Consider the following 20,504-nt stretch of genomic DNA (forward strand, 5'->3'; position numbering starts at 1 on the left):
ATGATGACCCCGTTGTTGGTCCCGAAGCACCGGGAAGGAGGGTAAGATCAAGAAGAGAGCGGGATGTGGAGGACGAGCCGCCAGTGATTCCGGTCGACAATGAAGACGTACCAATGGATTGGTACAATGTGGAGATGAGGCGGATGCAGGATCAAATGGCGAGGGGGCTGAACTTTTGCAACCAATCCCATATACGACTTTTTGACCACTTCAATATCCCACATATTGATGGTGGAAATTACCCCTTTATTCCATCGTGGGATGAGGTGATTGGTGCGAGACGAAGTGGAGCCGGAGGAAGTGGAGCCGCCAATGATGATGAGGAGGACGAAGATTGATTTTTGTGTTTCAATTAAACAATTTTTATTTTTGTTTTGTTTTTATTCTTATTTGGTGTGTATGACTTGTTTGAGATTTTATTGTGTTTAATGATTGTATGCTTTAGTATTTTTCAGGATTGGATTAGGATTGCTTGCTTAGGATGGTTTAGAGTTATAGCTTGGATGTTATCACGAGTGAAAGCGAGTCAAGGAAGCGGAACTTTAACGTCAAAGTGTCGAGTCCGGTCTTTAGGGGGTATGAGCAAATGAGTCTAAACATAGGGAGGAGTTAGAGAAGTTTTTAGAGGCGAAAACAGTTGCAAAATACCAATTTTTTTCGTTCAGTGACCTACTCGACGAGTGCACTAAGCTGACTCGCCGAGTCGCCTTGTATTTTTACATATTCTGAGAAGGCGCGCTGGTACTCGACGAGTCCACCATAAGACTCGACGAGTCGTTCAATTTTTATACCGACAGACTGCTGATTTGATGCTGCTACTTGTCCCACTTGCTCACTTATTCTTCCATATCCATTCTTGAAGATCTTACGCTGATTTCCGCGTATTTGGAGCGACCTACACGAGACGAGACACCCAAGGCATGGATGAGATGTTACCATGTCTAAAGTTGAAGTCGAAGCTTAAATGAGTGTGATCAGCCTATCCACTGCTATCCCAGGGGAGTTTGTTCCAATTCCCTCTTTAGTTTTTATGTTTTTATGCATCATATGCAATGAGGGCATTGCATCACATAAGTGTGGGGTAGGGGGTTGGTTACATAATAGTCAATTTTAAAAAATTTTGCATACAAAAAATTTTATTTAGGACTTAATTAGAAAACTTTGGTAAAAAATTAGGATTCCATGTTAGGATTGTGTTAATAATTGCATGAAAACCCAAATGTTTAGTTGAGCCTATATACGTTCTAGTGCATTTGTGGCTTCCTTATTCTAGTGAAATCATGAGACAAAAACACGACCTTGCTCAGCTTAAGGGATGCAATATGTTTAGCAACCTAAACCTGAAATGTATCCAGGAAAATTTTTATCATTAGCCAATAAAGGTTGAGATTGAGCGCCCCTGCTTAAGCATGTAGGGTTTTGAGCGAAAAAAAAGTGGTATACATGTAAAAAGAGAGAGAGAGAGAGAGAGAGAGAGAGAGAGAGAGAATTACAAGAAAAGTTGTAAGAATTTTGGTGCAAATAAAGTGAAGATCAAAAGATCAAAATTCTCAAGAAATCCAAAAAAGTTGAAGATGTCAAAAGTCAATACAAGTTGGTGAATTCAAAGATATCAAAGATCAAATTATCAAGAAAGTGAAGAATTCAAAGAATTCCATAGTGGTATCAAAATTGTAATTTTCTAGAATATGTATGCTTGGGTTGCTCAATTAAAAACACCTTGAGGGTAAAGAGGTTTTCTGTGGATCGATTCGGAGGGTTGCATAAAATGAGCATAGTTCGGGGTGAGTGGGCGAATGTTTATGAGGATTGTGAGTATTTGGAATATGGGGGGTTCTTTAGGAAAAATTTTAGACACAAATGCATGCGTTGCGGTCTTGGCATAATGGCTGGGTTAGATTGGAGTTGTTATACATAATTCTAATGTGTTAAAATTCAGTTTTGCTTGAGGGCAAGCAAAAGACAAGTGTGGGGTATTTTGATATGTGTATATTTAGTGTGTATTTAGTATAGTTTTTTAGTCATATATTAGCTAAATTATCGCATATTATGGACAAAAGGTACTTAAAAGTGTTAAATTATGTTTTTCAGTCCAAAGATGAAGCTCGGAAGCAAAAGGAAGCAAGAGAAGCAGTTAGGAGCTCGAGAGTGGAATGAAGAAGGAAAAACACTTAAAAAAAGCTTCTACTCGTCGAGTCAAATAGCTACTCGACGAGTCCGGTCGAGGAATCAGAAGGATAATGACTCGGGATCCCAGATAGTTATCGCAATACGGGGAATGTGAGGGGGACTCGACGAGTCACCACTTGACTCAACGAGTCAAATCGCTTATTTAAAGATAACTCCACAGATCGAGAAGGGGGAGTTCTGGAACGATTCAGAAGTATCTTGCTACGATTGAGAAGCCTGAAAAACCCTAGAAGACGACGAAGGAAGCTAGAATTCAATTCCGGAGAGTAATTAAGGCAAAATTTCATCATTCCATTTATTCTTTTGTTTATTCATCACGACTAAGCAATTTGACTTTGATTGTTTGCTGTTATTTACTTTAATTATGAGCTAAAACCTTTAGACTTCTGTTTGGGAATACAAAGTTGACAATATGGTTTGATTGATTGGTAGGATTAATTCTGAGTTGGTGAATTTTTGTTATTTTAGCTTGCTAAAGAACCTTGTGTGTGAATAATAATTAATTTTTTGTTAATAGGAAGATAATTGATTAGCATGAACATCTATTGATTATTGTCCTCATATGATATATTGTGACCACATAGTTATATGTCTAGGATTAATGAATATGAAACTAGAATTAATAAGAAAATTGAGTAAATTCATGTGCAAGCTTGTAAGATGACTATCAAACAAGAGGTTAATTAAAAAGACTAAATTAGTTGACTATTGCAAGTCTAACTTAACCCGACTAATTAATCTAGTAAATATAATTAAATTAGACAATTGGCCACTGTTTGAGTTAGTTTATTTGCTAAGGATTAAGGTAGTGAACACAATCTAATCACTTGAATAGGTAACCAACGAAAGAATTAATCCATTGCACTATTACCTTGAAAATCAACCATAGAGTTAACCGAGTTGAACTAAACAGAAGTTCCTTTCCAATTATTGAATCTAGTTAAATCGTTATTTTCTAACTTTAAATTAGTAATAATTAGTATGTTTCTAGTCTTGTAAAACTAGAGAACAACCCCTGCTTTTTAATTAACTTAGATTAAATTAGTTTTTAGTTTAATTTGCCGTTCCCTGTGTTCGATACCCTGCTTATTTAGCTATACCACAATTGATAGGTTCACTGCCTTTTGTGTGTTATTTGATAATTAAAAGTAGGTTTAAAACTAGTGGGTTTTACACACATCAGTGTAGCTTACTAACTCGTCGAGTTCCTTCAAAACTCATAAACCGTGAAAACTCGAGTCAACTTGCCGAGTTGCCAAACAACTCGTCGAGTCCATGCAGTGTCCAGAAGATCGGAGAAACCTTAATCAACTCGTCGACTTATCTCACCAACTCGCCGAGTTCTCTCAGAATCCAAAAAGCAAGAAAACCCTTATCCAACTCGCCAAGTTCTCTCAGGTTAGCAGCTTTATACCTCAAGATGGCTGCTACAATAATGCAAAAGTCGGATGTACACCCCCTTCCTTCAGTTATGCACTCACCACCCCAAACCTCTTCAATAAATGCACAAAACACACACTCTTTAGCCTTACACACTCTCAAAATGGAAGGATAGCTTGATTAGGGTTTTTTTTGGACTGTAAAGTGATAAGGGAGGCTGGGAGTCAGGATGTTACAATTCTACCCCACTTGAACTAGACTTCGTCCTCGAAGTCTGATGCAGTGGACAACTCAGGATAATGCTCCCATATCTCGGCCTCCGGCTCCAAAGTCCACTCGGATCCCCTCTGATGCTCCCATTATAACTTTACTAAAGGTACCTCCTTGTTCCGTAGAACCTTCACTTTCCTCTCCAGAACAACCACTAGCCGCTCCACGTAATTAAGTCGCTCATCGACGAGAATATCATCTAATGACAACACTGCCTCCTCATATAATATGCACTTTTGCAATTGCGAGACGTGAAAGATGTTGTGAATCTGACTGAGCTCCTCCAGAAGATCCAGTCTATATGCCACCTTGCCAACCCTGGTAATAACCCGAAAGGGTCCAATGTATTAGGGACCCAACTTCCCCTTCTTTCTGAAGTGAATCACATCCTTCTAGGGTGAGACCTTCAGTAGTACCATGTTACGAACCTGAAACTCCAACTCAGATCAGCGCCGATCGGCATAACTCTTCTGCTGACTCTGAGTAGACTGCAGCGGTTGTCTGGTCAGTTGAATCCTCTCGGTAGTCTGCAGAATTACCTTTGTCCGACCCATCACCCTGTAACCAATCTCACCTCAACAGACTGGGGTGCGACATCTACGTCCATACAAGAGCTCAAATGATGGAGCACCAATACTAGATTGAAAGATATTGTTGTACGAGAACTTTGCAAGCGGTAGGTATGAGTCCCAGCTCCCACCAAAGTCAATAACGCAAGCCCGCAACATATCCTCGAGGGTCTGTAAGGTCCGCTCACTCTATCCATCTGTCTGCGGATGATAAGTTGTACTGAAATGCAGCCGCATGCCCAGTTCCTCATGGAACTTCTGCCAATAGCGGGAGGTGAATCGAACATCACAGTCTGAGACAATGGAAACCGGTACCCCGTGGCAAGAAACGATCTCGAGGATATACATATCGTCCAGCTTATCGGCCGATGAGCTCTCCCGAATGGGCAGGAAATGGACGCTCTTGGTCAATCGATCCACGATGACCCAAATAGGGTCAAATCCCTTTGCCGTTCTTGGCAATTTGGTGATGAAGCCCAACGTGATCTGCTCCCATTTCCACATGGGAACCTCCAGAGGCTATAACTTTCCATCTAGCCTCTGATACTCGGCCATGACCATCCGACTAGTCAAGCACTTCTCAATGTACCATGCGATCTCTCTCTTCATGTACGGTCACCAGTAACTCAGTCTCAGATCCTGGTACATCTTGGTGGCCCCCAGTTGAATGAAGAAGAGAGACTTATGAGCCTCCTCCAGTATAATCTGTCTGACCCCACCAGCCATCGGAACCTAGACCCGACCGCAATGGGTCAACAATCTGCGACTATCCTTCACAACTCGGGTGATCTCGCCCATGATCTTCTCAAGCTTCCAGTTCTCCTACCGTACACCCTCGGCCTGAGCTTCCCCAATCAAACTCACAAGTGGAGAATCCAATAATATCTTCATACATGCCGATTGGAATAGAAGATCCAGTCAACATGCGGCTCAGGGCGTCTACCACCACATTCGATTTATCTAGATGGTAAAGGATCTCGTAGTCATTATCCTTAACTACGTCCAACCACCAGCGCTGCCTCATGTTCATGTTCGGCTGATCCATGATGTGTCTCAAACTCTTGTGGTCTGTGTATATGGTACAGCAGACCCCATAGAGATATTGTCTCCAAATCTTGAGAGCTAATACCACCGCCCCTAACTCCAGATCGTGTGTGGGATATCTCGTCTCATGCGGCTTCAACTGTCGCGATGCATAGGCTATCACCCATCCTCTCTGCATAAAGACTGGTCCCAATCCGGTGGTTGATGCATCATAGAACACCATGAAATCCTCAACTCCCTTAGGGATTGTCAAAACTGGTGCCTCGCAGAGTCGCTATCACAAAGTCTCAAATGCAGTTTGCTGCTTAGGGCCCCACCGGAAATCCACCCCATTCCTCGTCAGACGAGTGACGGGTACTGCAATCTTGGATAAATCCTATATGAATCTCTGGTAGTAACCTGTCAATCCCAAGACGCTCCTGTTATCCGAGGGAGATTTCGGAACCTCCCACTGCATAACCACCTCGATCTTGGCCGGATCGAGCAAAATCCCCTCCTGGTTAACGAGATATCCAAGGAACTGAACCTCTCGCAACCAAAACTTGTATTTCGAGAACTTGGCATGCAACCTTTCTCGCCTCAAAACTCCCAATAGCTCACCGAGATGCCCCTCATGCTGCTCCCTGGTCTTACAATACACCAAGATTTCATCTATAAACACAATGACCGAGCGATCGAGCATCACTCTGCACACCTGATTCATCAGGTCCATAAATACTGACGGCACGTTTGTGAGCCCAAACGGCATAACCACAAACTCGTAATGTCCGTAACGAGTCTGGAACGCGGTCTTCTCCATGTCCTCCTCCTAACCCTCACCTGATGGTATCTAGACCTCAGGTATATCTTGGAGAACCAAGATGCTCCCTGCAACTGATCAACAAGATCATCTATCCTCGAGAGTGGATAACGGTTCTTCACCATTAACTTGTTCAACTTCTGGTAATCAATGCACATCCGGTGTGAACCCTCATTCTTCCTGACGAAGAGAATCGGCGCTCCCCACGGAGAACTGCTCGAATGGATGAACTGCTTGCCTAGCAGTTTCTGTAGCTGTGATGATAGCTCTTGCATCTCAGGTGGTGCCAATCGGTACGGCACCTTGGTGACAGAGTGTAATGCCCGTAGGTCCGGGCCAATCAATTTAAAGGTAATAGGGGTCGAAAATGACTTTTCGACAAAAGATTATTCAGAATAAATAATCTCAACCAAGTTATAGTATATGTTACAAGGGTTCCGTACATATAAAGAACGCCAAAATCCGAGTTATAACGAAGAAGTTATGACTCATCGAAGTTTGCGACGGAACCAGCATGGCACTGGGAAGCGTAAATAGTGAATTTACAATGGAGCGATATTCAGCCTTAACGATCTAAACAAAAGTCATAGAATTCGTTAAACCGAGAGCGTCCATAAAAAGAACTCCCAAATTTGACTTCGTATGAGGAAGTTATGATTTTTCGAAGTTTCGGCTTAGCAGTGTACAACCCGAAATCTGAATATTAGATCAAGCGGTTTTTAGCCGACATAACCTAAACAAGAATCGAATGTCTCGTTATTTGTAGCATAACGATAAAAAGACAGATGAAAATGGACGTCGGATGAAGAAGTTATGAGATTTTAACGGACCAATCCTATCCCGGCCTGTTAAATAATATAACTTTTAAAATAAAGTCAAAATTAGCTGACAGAGTCTAAACGAAAGTTGTAGAGTACGTTACCGCCTACGCGTGGATATAAAGAACGTCGAAAACGGGGCTCGTATGTGAAAGTTGCGAATTTTTAAAGTTTAGACTCGAATTTGCGAAGCTTGTTGCACGACTGATGACGTGGCAAGAGAATAGTCGTTGCTTGCTGATCACGCCTCGCTTCGGATGAAGGACACGTCGCACTTTGCTACGCCCGGCGTCTGAGCTCGAAACGCGCCGCGTACGCGATCCCTCCCTCGGTCCAGCTTAAGCCACGTCGCACCATCCGGAGCCTGCCACCTGTTGACCTTATCCGAGACTACGCCCCGCGTAGTGTTGCTGAACGTCCAGCGTAGGTCCGAACTTCGGCCTATAAAAGGTTGCGAGGCTGCCATCTTTTTCACACCTTTTTCAATCTCTCTCTAAATTTCTTTCTCTCTCTAGGGTTCCAAACCCCCCCTAAACTCTAGGTAAAACCCCTAGTAACCGAAGGAAGCACCGAGGCTCCCGGAGTCCCTAGAAAAAGGGTCTTTCGGTTTCGAAACGCTGCTCGAAACAAAGCCCGGTTTTCTATAAAACCTGTTGTAAGTGAGCTACGCCTACGCTATTTTTAATATAGTTTCTAATTAATTATAGTAATATCATTAGGACCTTAAAATAATTATTTGGGCTATTATTATGAGTTATATAAAGTGTTGTTTAACGCTTATATAATAATAATAAAAGCTAGACTATTAATTAGTCGCGTTTAACGTTAGACTAAGACCTAGTGGTATTGATACTAGTTTTTGTCGATGGAAAATTATTTTGAGATAACAAAGCGCTGTTCGAGTATAGAGTCACCACCTTTCAAGTGAGTGCATATTCCCCTTCATGAACATGATTTTAATACAAGTATTGATTGAATGTATTAAATATATGTTTATGTGAGAATTATTTGATGTTGTTTGAATTACGTGTTAAAGAGCATACCTAGTTATTTATAATGATTTAGGCTAATGAGTAAACCTAAAATTTGTTATGAGGGTCATTGGGTAGTATCTCCTTATGAGTACGAGTGAGATATATACGGGGACTAGAACCCTTAGACATGTCATTGATCCAGAAGCACGGATTAGACATAGTCATTCGTCCCTAGTCCGAGAGTATGGATTGGACTCAGTCAACTGTCGTTAATCCAGGAGTATGGATTAAGACATAGTCAATTGTCCTTAATCTGGGAGTATGGATTAAGACATAGTCAGTTATCCTTAGTGCAGGAGTATGGACAAGACATAGTCATCTGTCATTAATCTGGGAGTATGGATTTAGACACAAACCAATTGTCCCTCATCCGAGAGTATAGAATAGGTACAATCAAGGACTCGAGAGGATGGATTAGATCCGGAGTAAGAGGTAAAATTTAAGGTCCATGAGTATCGATAGTCTCGTTGTGAGAATTGATGGGGTGGGGTAAGAGTTGATTATATATATGGGGAAATCGTATATAGTGTGAGTTTTTATATATATTTTATAACATTGTGGGATTGAAATCCCTATGTAGTCACCAGGTTTCCCAACCTGACCCACTCAGTTTATTTGTATCACAGGTATTGATATGAAGTCACATTACACTGAGAGATTAAGGAGATATAAATCACTAGTGATAATGAATGTAGGTTCTGTTTATGCTTATGTTTCTGTATTGACGATGACATCCCAAATGTTTTAAAATGAATAAAAATACATTTCCTCGGAAAAAACTTGATAATGTAATTATCATGTTTTTCTGGGAACAAATTCCGCAACATTTTTCTTAAAATAGATACTCTAATTTTTATAAAGCATAAACAAAATCGGTCTTTTCTGGTCGTGAAAATGGGGATGTCACAGTTGGTATCTGAGCATTAGTTTAAGCGAACTCGGAATTTGTAGGATTTCTAGACTTAAACTTAGAATGCTAAGTGATGATTGTGAGGTGTGAGCACTAGCTTATTTTAGGAATTTTGCCTAAAATGCTTTTATGTGTTAAATGCTTGTGCTTGATATGCTGTTATTTTTTTGGATCTATGGTCTATTGTCGACCGGATCTAGAAACCTTATGTGTTTAGGATTCTAAGCGTTTAACTACAATATTAGAACTAGCATATAAACGTTTCGGAGAGATAAGGATGATTTAAACATCAATCCTAAATAAAGATCTAGATTCACCTTATTCGGTGTATAGATCAAGATGGCAAGGACCCGTAGCGGAAACGTGAATGCAAATGGGAACCAAGATCAACCTCCAGTGATTGAATAAATACCTGTTATGGTAGCCGCTCCAGAGCCAATCACCATGGTCGGAGTGCATGCAATGATTCAAATGATGTTGGATCGTCAAATGGAGGAAACAAGACATTTACTTCAACAACATCGAGAGGAACTTATGATGCCTATTGAGCAGCCAAAACTGAGTGATGGGCAGTCAGAGGAAGGGAACTACAGTGGGACCATTGGTCAAGCTGATGTACCGGTGATTAGGAGGATTAATCAAGATGATGGAGTCGAAAGGAATGGATGCAAGTACAAGGATTTTCTGACTTGCAAGCCATTGACTTTCACTGGAAAGGAAGATCCGATCAGAGTTATGGATTGGATCTCGGAGATGGAGTTGGCCTTCATGACGTGTGGTTGCAGAGGCAAATTACAGACCACATTTGCAGTGTGACAGTTCCGAGGGGGTGTTGTTTGTTGGTGGAACACCTTAGGGAAGACTTTAAGCCCCAATGAGCCCCTGCAACTGACATGGGCAGAGTTTTTGGTGCAATTCAAACGTAAGTACTGTTCAGCCTAAAACCTTCTCGAGCTGGAGAACCAATTCCTAACCTTAAAGAAAGGAAGCATGACCATCGATGAATACACCAACAAATTCACGGACAAGATGGAGTTTGCTTTGCGCCTTGTCCCGGACGAGCTGACAAAAATTGACAAGTACGCAAAGGGACTTCCATGAGAGTATGCGGTGCCAGTACGTCAGGCACCTACTCTGGAGGCAGCTATCTGGGCTGCCAAGTCTGTTGAAGATATGATCAAGGGAAGAGTCGCCATCAAGATGGAGGTTGGCGAGAAGAGAAAGTTTGAAGGATCCTCAAGGTCCGACGGGAAGAGAAAATTCTCGAATTCTAGTTCAAAGAAGTTCGAAGAAGGAGCACAATGGTGTGACAAGTGCAGAAAGAAGCACATTGGGTAATGCTCTAAAGAGATGACCTACTTTAAATACATGAAGACTGGTCATTACGCCAACGAATGCACAGCCAAGAGAGAAGTCTGCTTTAAGTGAGGTGAAGAGGGACACTTCAAGCAAGACTGCATAAGGAAAGAAGAAGCTACAAAGCCGAATATGCCGCCAAAACCAAAGGCAAGAGCATTTCAGATGATCCTTGACGAAGCAGATGACAACGCGAGGAATCAAGGATGAGGGCTTCATATCTGAAGATCGAGTTATACAGTAGCCATAATATCATATGATGTAGCCTGTTAGAGGCATAGTCTATGGTGAACTTGAACACCTATGTAATCATTTCAAGGAATAATATAAAACTGTCGTTTTGATATTTGATGTGTTAAGTTGTTATGTGATTTTCTTGTATGGTGACTTGGAAAACTGCGGGACAATACTTGGGACGAGTATGAGTAGGTGTGAATGGTAGTAGAGGCCTATACTACCGGAAGCACAAGACTCACGCTTGGATCAGGAAAAGTCACAAGGTTACCAAGAAGCTAGTTATTGATACTGTTTTATTCAAGTATGTCGTTACCATCGTTTCGATAATGACTTTTATTCCGAAACTAGCGGTCATATCAAATTGAGTCCGACTATGATAAGTATGTTAAATAGTTCAGAGAACCAAGTCCGGTGAAGCATCTAACTTAAGCTAAAAGCTTGAAGTCAAAGACAATCAAAGCGATCAGTACAGGTATCGCGATAATTGCTTGTAGCTAGAAATGCTACCTTATAAGATGTGATTAGAACATGAAGGAAGGTATAGCCTGTTCTAGAAGACTCTTAAAGACCTAAGTTTAAGCGTTGCAACATATGATGAAAGGTCATTAGAATATGACACATCGATCCATTGTAGTAATAAGATAACTTATCTTAAGTTTGTTAAGAAGAAGAAGGAGCCTCCAGTGAGGATCGAGATTGTGACTTGAAGGTCATAATTTGGAGTCTAACGTGAGATAGCGAGCAGGTGCAAGATCGAGCACCGCTTGTAGTCAAGAAGTCCAAGAGTTAGATACTTGTTCAAAGCGACATAAAAGTTATGATTATTACCTAGGATGAAGAGAGAACGTATAAAGTCATCATGTGAGCCCTGTTTCGTTGATGATTTCGGTACGTAATCATCCTAAGGGGGAGATAATTTTAACACCCGTAGGTCCGGCTAGTCAATTTAGAGGTAATAGGGGTCGAAAACGACTTTTCGACAAAAGATTATTCAGAATAAATAATCTCAACCAAGTTATAGTATATGTTACAAGGGTTTCGTACATATAAAGAACGCCGAAATCCGAGTTATAACGAAGAAGTTATGACCAGTCGAAGTTTCGCGATGGAACCAACACGACACCGGGAAGCGTAAATAGTGAATTTACGATGAGCGATATTCAGCCTTAGCGATCTAAACGAAAGTCGTAGAATTCGTTAAACCGAGAGCGTCCATAAAAAGAACTCCCAAATCTGACTACATGTGAGGAAGTTATGATTTTTCGAAGTTTCAGCTTAGCAGTGTATAACCCGAAATCCGAATATTAGATTGAGCGGTTTTTAGCCGACATAACCTAAACGAGAATCGAATATCTCGTTATGTGTAGCGTAATGATAAAAAGACAGACGAAAACGAACGTCAGATGAAGAAGTTATGAGATTTTAACGGACCAATCCTGTCCCGGACTGTTAAATAATATAACTTTTAAAATAAAGTCAAAATTTGCTGACGGAGTCTAACTGAAAGTTGTAGAGTATGTTTCCGTCTACGACCTGGATATGAAGAACGTTGAAAACGGAGCTCGTATGTGAAAGTTGCGAATTTTTAAAGTTTAGACTCGAATTTGTGAAGCTTGTTGCTCGACTGATGACGTGGCAAGATCCTAGCCGTTCCTTGATGATCACGCCTCGCTTCGGATGAAGGACACGTCGCCCTTCGCTACGCCTAGCGTCCGAGCTCGGAACGCGTCGCGTATGCGAGCCCTCCCTCGGTCCAGCTTAAGCCACGTCGCACCATCCGGAGCTTGCCACCTGCTGACCTTATCCGAGACTATGCCCCGCGTAGTGTTGCTGAACGCCCAACGTAGGTCCGAACTTCGGCCTATAAAAGGGCTGCGAGGCTACCATCTTTTTCACACCTTTCTTCACTCTCTCTCTAAATTTCTTTCTCTCTCTAGGGTTCCAACCCCCCCCCCTAAACTCTAGGTAAAACCCCTAGCACCCGAAGGAAGCCCAGAGGCTCCCGGAGTCCTGAGAAAAAGGGTCTTTCGGTTTCGAAACGCTGCTCCAAACAAAGCCCGGTTTTCCATAAAACGCGCTGTAAGTGAGCTACGCCTACGCTATTTTTAATATAGCTTCTAATTAATTATAGTAACATCATTAGGACCTTAAAATAATTATTTGGGCTATTATTATGAGTTATACAAAGTGTTGTTTAATGCTTATATAATAATAATAAAAGCTAGAAAATTAATTAGTCGCGGTTAACGTTAGACTAAACCCTAGTGGTATTGATACTAGGTTTTGTCGATGGAAAATTATTTTGAGATAACGAAGCGTTGTTCGAGTATAAAGTAACCACCTTTCAAGTGAGTGCATATTCCCCTTCATGAACATGATTTTAATACAAGTATTGATTGAATGTATTAAATATATGTTTATGTGTGAATTTTTTGGTGTTGTTTGAATTACGTGTTAAAGAGCATACCTAGTTATTTATAATGATTTAGGTTAATGAGTAAACATAAAATTTATTATGAGGGTCATTGGGTAGTATCTCCTTATGAGTACGAGTGAGATATATACGGGGAATAGAACCCTTAAACATGTCATTGATCCAGAAGCACGGATTAGACATAGTCATTCGTCCCTAGTCTGAGAGTATGGATTGGACTCAGTCAACTGTCGTTAATCCAGGAGTATGGATTAAGACATAGTCAGTTGTCCTTAATCCGGGAGTATGCACTAAGACATAGTCAATTGTCCTTAGTCCGGGAGTATGGACAGGACATAGTTATCTGTCATTAATCCGGGAGTTTGGATTTAGACACAGACCAATTGTCCCTCATCCGAGAGTATGGAATAGGTACAATCAAGGACTCGAGAGCATGGATTAGATCCAGAGTAAGAGGTAAAATTTAAGGTCCATGAGTATGAATAGTCTCGTTGTGAGGACTAACGGGGTGGGGTAAGAGTTGATTATATATATGGGGAAATCGTATATTGTGTGAGTTTTTATATATATGTTATAACATTGTGGGATTGAAATCCCTATGTACTCACCAGGTTTCCAACCTGACCCACTCAATTTATTTATATCACAGGTGTTGATATGAAGTCACATTACACTGAGAGATTAAGGAGATATTAATCACTATTTATAATGAATGTAAGTTCTGTTTATGATTATGTTTCTGTATTGACGATGACATCCCAAGTGTTTTAAAATGAATAAAAATACATTTCCTCGTAAATGCCTTGATAATGTAATTATCATGTTTTTCTGGGAACAAATTCCGCAACATTTTTCTTAAAAGAGATACTCTGATTTTTATAAAACATAAAGAAAATCAGTTTTTTCTGGCCCTGAAAATGGGGATGTCACATAGAGGCTGCACCTGGCACTAGGTAGATCCTAAACTTGACCTGCCTCTCCGAAGGCACTCCGAGTAACTCCTCCGCAAACACATCAATGAACTCTTTGACAACCAGAACATCCGAAACCGAAACTTGATCCCTGACTCGCGTATCAACCATATACACCAAATAACCTGCACACCTGTGCTGAATATACTGTCGAGCCCTGGCATATGAGCAAACCCGTGAGCCCAATCCGTTGCCCTCGCCGTAGAGAACCAGTTCTCTCCCACTTTGGGTTCGGACTACCACCCCCTGACCCTCGCAATCGATCATGGCACCAAAGTGACTTAGCCAGTCCATGCCCACAAGCACACATACATACCCCTTGGGAATCGAAATCAAGTCTATCGGGAAAGATACCCCGAAGATCTCTAGAACGCAACCCCGATAGACTAAAGAAGCAGAAATCCCATGTTTGTGGGCGATAGAGACTCACAATGGACACTCTAACTCTCCTACAGGAAAACCGAACTCCCTACTCAACGATCGAGAGAAAAATGACCGACTCGCCCCGGGGTCAAATAATACCAACGTAGGTAAGGAGTTGACTAAGAATGTACCTAACATAAGTACAGACACATTAGCATAAAACAAATATAATTAGTAAGATAAAGGATAGAAACATACCAACCATCACGTCTGGTGCTATCCTGGCCTCCTTGGCTATAAGCTGAAAGGCGCGTCCCCGAGCCCTCGGAGGCTCTACTCTACCATGAATCTTGTCATTAATCCTGAGTGTAGTCGGTGCTGGAGCTTGCGTCGGTATGGCAACTAATAGGGGACATTGGGCCTTCATATGGCCCACCCGCTCACAATGGTAACAAAGTCTGACCCCAGAATCTGGAGTATATTGCCTGAAATCCCTAAAAATGTGGCCCTACTTGACACACTTGTGGCACCATGAATAAGATTGAAAAACCCCATCATGTACCTTGTCGCACTTCCCATAAGTGCGACCCTTCTGACTCCCCTGCCTGGAGTCAGCAGCCCTAAATCGTTTCGGCGCAGGTTGTGACTGCTTCGGGGCCTGTCTCTGCTCTCTCAACTGCAACTCAATCTCAAGCTCACGCCGCATAGCGGCCTCCTGTAACTCCAGTAAAGTATCAAAATGTTGAATAGAAACGAACTATCTAATTTCAGTCTTAAGCATGCTCACATAATGAGTCATCTGAGCCTGCTCGGACGCAAACTTCGGGCAAAACATCGTCCTCTCAGTGAACATGCGGGTGATCTCCGTCACTGAATCCATACACTCTCGTCTCCAAAAACTCATGTGACAGCCGCTCACGCTCAAACCGTGGAATGTAGCAAGCGTAGAACATCTCCCTGAACTGATCCTAAGTAATCGCAGCTCTCTGCTCATCAGAATACGACCCTGTCATCAATCTCTACCAATCCTTTGATTTGGACCTCAGTAGGTTCATAGCACACCTAACCTTCTGGTCATTAGGATATGAGCATGTGAAGAAGCATCTGTCCACTTTAGATAGCCACATCATGACTATGATCGGGTCCTGAACCACATCGAAGGTTGGGGGCTTCGTGTTATTGATTTCCTGGTACGGAAAAGCCTAACCGGTCCCCGTACCTATAGTCGCCACGACTGCGCATGCTGCAATCGCAGCAGTCTCAACAATGGCTGCGTATCTGTCATCAAAATGCTCCATCATAATGGTCTTAATAGACTCGAATATCTCCGTTATCTAATCACCTCCTCCCAGATGATCTTCCTGACGCGATCCTCTATCAACGCTGACCTATCCTGGCTGCCAGCTCCTGATCCTAAGCCAGATTTGGCATTCAATCATCTCATAACCACCATATTGAAAAATATACCAGAAGGCTATCAGATAATCCATATAAACAATGAGGAATCCACTCCCAATGAAGCACTAGGGGTTGTGACTTCCTTGCTACATGTATGGGTTCTGTGCTTTCAGTAATACGGTCCCATACTACCTTCCACACTTACCCATATTTGTCTCAAGGATCATCACAACACCTTAACACTATAAATAAGCAGAGGCGAATGCTCAATCCTCACTCCTAGAGGAAGGCTAAATATCTCACAACTAGCCGACTGACCTTGCACAACTCAACCATGAAACTTTCACCAACCTTACAACACTCGTGTATGCTAGTCATACATAACGTTGGACCCTATAGACATTCAAATATCTGATCCTACCCTAAGCTCTTCATCAAACAAGAATAGGAAATAAGGCCAAACCAAACATTCTCAGGCTATAAGATCTTAATTATGTACAACTATGATGCATACACTAAGCGACTACAGTAATGATGTCAATTTAATATAAGAAAACCCTAGGCTATCAGGAAATTCTATCATGCAATTCCTGAAGATCCCTAACCTATCACTAACATGCTATTCTAATCATATCACAATATCAAATATTTATATGGTATCTTGGATTGTGGAGGAATTTTACCAAGCTTCAAGTGGAATCTTCAAGCATCAAGGTAACATGGATTTGGGAGGTGAAATCGATCCATGGAGAGGGTAATACATTGAAATCATGAATGGGGGAAATTAGGAAGAAGGATGCTTCAAATAGACTCATATATGGTCACTTATACACTTCTAGTCCCTCCATACAAAAGCTCTTTCAAAATGACTCCAAACTAACTAAGGAACTTCTAATATCTTCCCAAAATGGTCCCTTTACTTTCTAACCTCTACAAACTTAGTCCAAGTCACTTAGTTGGTCAACCCTCAAGTCAAACCTAAGTTTCAACCGTTTGACGCAAATGACCCTTCTAACAAAAATACTTCGCTAGACATTAAATTTTATTATTTTAAAATACCAACTAATGACAAGAGTTTTATTATTATCATGATCATTTCCTCACATTTCCATTATTTAATTTATTTTTCTTCGATTTACTTTATTTCAAATTAGAGAAAGATTTTGTTAGCAAAATGTCCAAAACTTTTAGACCCAAAAATAGGATGCTACAGTTGTACATAAGACATCTCCAAAACCTCTGAAAGAAATAATAATAACGGTTTTCCAATTAATCTTGAACATCAAAAAATAATATGTCAAATTTAAGAGTGGTAAATTAGATTTTTTTTATTCGTAATCCGGAAAAATGACCTATAATCGTAAGCTATCTAAGTCACCGCCGCAATGAGATTAGACGGTTATAAATTAAACTTGGATCATATCAACTTCAAAAAAATAAAGTATCCTTTCACCCCTAGTTGTCCAAACGGTTCTATACGTAGTTTTCGACAAGCTTCATTTGAGTTCCTTTTTAAAATGTTAGCTCTGCCAATGGGGATAGGGGTGGGTTTGCTACTTAAGGAGTTTTGTTCTTTTGGAGAATCGTCGTGTGTGGTTCTTGGCAAGTTATACTAGACTTTATATTGGTAAGATTAATTGGTTTTATCAATAATTCTACCTGATAGAATATAATGATACCAAAAATATTGACATTTTGATTTGGAGGGTGCTACTTAATCGGATGCCAACGGGAGATTATATGGTTAATCGTGGGATAGAGTTGGAGTTGATATTGTGCACTATTCTTCTACTCTTACGGAATATGTGGCACATCTTTTTCTTGGATGTGAAATAGCTTCTCAAATTACACGATATATTGGTTTTTGGTGGGATATGGTGATTCTCGACATCACTTTTGTTACCGATATTTGCTCGTGGGTGGATCCATATATGTTTCGAAGATGAAAACATTGGTCATATATGTGATTTTGATGACTACCATTTGGATTATTTGGTCAACAGAATTAATTTTAGTTCTTTCAATTAGTTTGAACATAAAAAATGAGAAACTGAAAAATTAGTTTGGTTATTGGTTTCACAATCTTTTTTTTGGCTATTCTCGTATAATTGTTTGTTTTACTAGGTTTGTGTTAATTTTTATATACAGTTGAACCGTTAAATAAAACACTTTGTTATGAGGAGACATTACTCTAACGTTTCAACATATTTGTTTCAATAGACCTACTATATCATATGTCCACGATACAAAACCTACTATATCATGTGTCCACGATACAAAATAATAATAAAACCAATAAGATATTAATTTTCATAATAAGACAAGTTTGATGCCCCACTATTAAAAAAACTTGGTAATTATTTAATGATTTCGTTAAATTTACACAATATATATATATATATATATATATATATATATATATATATATATATATATATATATATATATATATATATATATATATATATATATATTAAGGAGTCATGATGAGCCATGACATTTTTCAAAGCGTGATGTTGTAACATCAATAAAATTCAAATATATCTACAACTTTTTCAAGCATCCAAAAACCATTGCTTATTACAAAATATTTTCAAAATAGTTTAATATCAAAGTATCCCAGAAATCAAAATCATAAAATATGAGGAGGTGCACGATCAAGCCTTCACCTTTCCGCGATCATCCGAAGTACCTGAAACAAAATCCAAAATTGTAAGCCCGAAGCTTAGTGAGTTCCCCCAAAATACCCGCACAACAAATAACACACATATAATAACAACATACTATCCCCTAGGCCCTCAACCATCGGGTTGGAATGCCAACATACTATGAGTCCAATCATCCTCAGGATGGTAAACCCCCGGCCCCCAACCATTGGGTTGGAATGCCCACATACTATGAGTCCAATCATCCTCGGGATGGAATGCTCTTGGCCCACAACCATCGGGTTGGAATGCTCTGGTCTGTTGGATCTCACACAAAGCAGAAAAGCCTTAACTACCAATCAATTATGTGCACATATATCAGATAATCACATAACAGTCTACAGACAGTCAAACCGATCTACAGATCACTAAGCATAGCAACATCCTATCTACCAGGATACCGATCTAACCGATCATAACCACATAGAAACATCTTATCTACCAGGATACTGATCTAACATATCACACTAATAATAAAGCAGGATAACAATCCAAAGGGCCGACCTTGGTGCCTTCGACCCTTGAGTAGGAAAACTCACCTCACAAGTAGTGTTGAATCAAGAAGATCAAACCCCAACTCTCAGCTCCAAACTCAACTGCTTGTAATCCCTATATGACTTATTTCATTAGAATCCCAAATTACCAAAATACCCCCTAAAGTCAAACTTGGTCAACCATAGTCAAAATCAAAGTCAACGGTCAAAGTCAACAGTCCATGTTGACCCCACTCATCGAGTGCAGCTTATTGACTCGTCGAGTTCATTCAGAACTCAGAAATCGTGAAAACTCGAGTCAACTCGCCGAGGTTCCAAACAACTCGTCGAGTCCATGTAGTGGCCAGAAGATTGGAAAAACCTTAATCAACTCATCGAGTTATCTCACCAAGTCGTCGAGTTCTCTTAAAATCCAAAAAGCGCAAAAACCCTTATCTAACTCGTTGAGTTGGCTAAGCAACTCGTAGAGTTTTCCTGTCTTAACTTGTTCAGCCATTTCCAGTCAACTCCAAGGCCCCAAACTACAGATCTAGCCTCTTAGGACTAAGATACCATATAAATTTGCTAACTTTACGTGCATGCAAGGCATAAAAGGGATCAAAACACCAATACTAAGCTAAATAAGAGGTTTAGGGTAAGGAAGTTGGCAAAAGTTCGACAATGTTTGAGTCTTTAGTCCTAATGAGGCCTAAAGGGGTTTTGATCTAAAGCCATGTCCTCATGACAAGCCGAAATCCGAGAATGACTCCAAGATGTACCAAAAAGGACCATTTTCTTTCATGAGAGGAGATCTAAGCAATGAAAGGTCAAGGTAGCATCTTTATACCTCAAGATGGCTGCTACAACAATCCAAAAGCCAGATCTACACCCCTTCTTTCAGTTATGCACTCACCACCTCAAACCTCTTCAAGAAATGCACCAAACACATACTCTTTAGCCTTACACATTCTCAAAATGGAAGGTTAGCTCAATTAGGGTTTTCTATGGACTGTTAAGTGATAAGGGAGGCCAGTGAGGGGGACTTAAGGTCCTTTAAATAGGGTGCAAACCCTAAAAATTAGGGTTTTCATGCACAGCCTCAACTCATCGAGTTGGGGTCTTCCAACTCGTCGAGTAGATCTTAAATGATGTATAAAAATTCTTGAAATTCCTATCTAGGTGTCGGAATGTTACAGATGTATGCGACGATGTTGTATTAATTTATAAATTAATACAACATCATCTCAAGCCATTTAGAATCTTATATATATATATATATATATATATATATATATATATATATATATATATATATATATATATATATATATATATATATATATATTAAAGAGCAACATTTGTAAAGTTTTATGGAAAATGTCTAAAAGATCTATACGGTACTATTCCTAAGAGTGATGTACTTATATTACAGAATATATATATATATATATATATATATATATATATATATATATATATATATATATTGACATTTGCAAAAAACTTTACAAATGTTATGCTTTTCGTCCCTTAGACCTTTGGCAATATTATAG

This window comes from Lactuca sativa, chromosome 6, assembly GCF_002870075.4.
Source record: "Lactuca sativa cultivar Salinas chromosome 6, Lsat_Salinas_v11, whole genome shotgun sequence".
Classification (NCBI taxonomy): domain Eukaryota; kingdom Viridiplantae; phylum Streptophyta; class Magnoliopsida; order Asterales; family Asteraceae; genus Lactuca; species Lactuca sativa.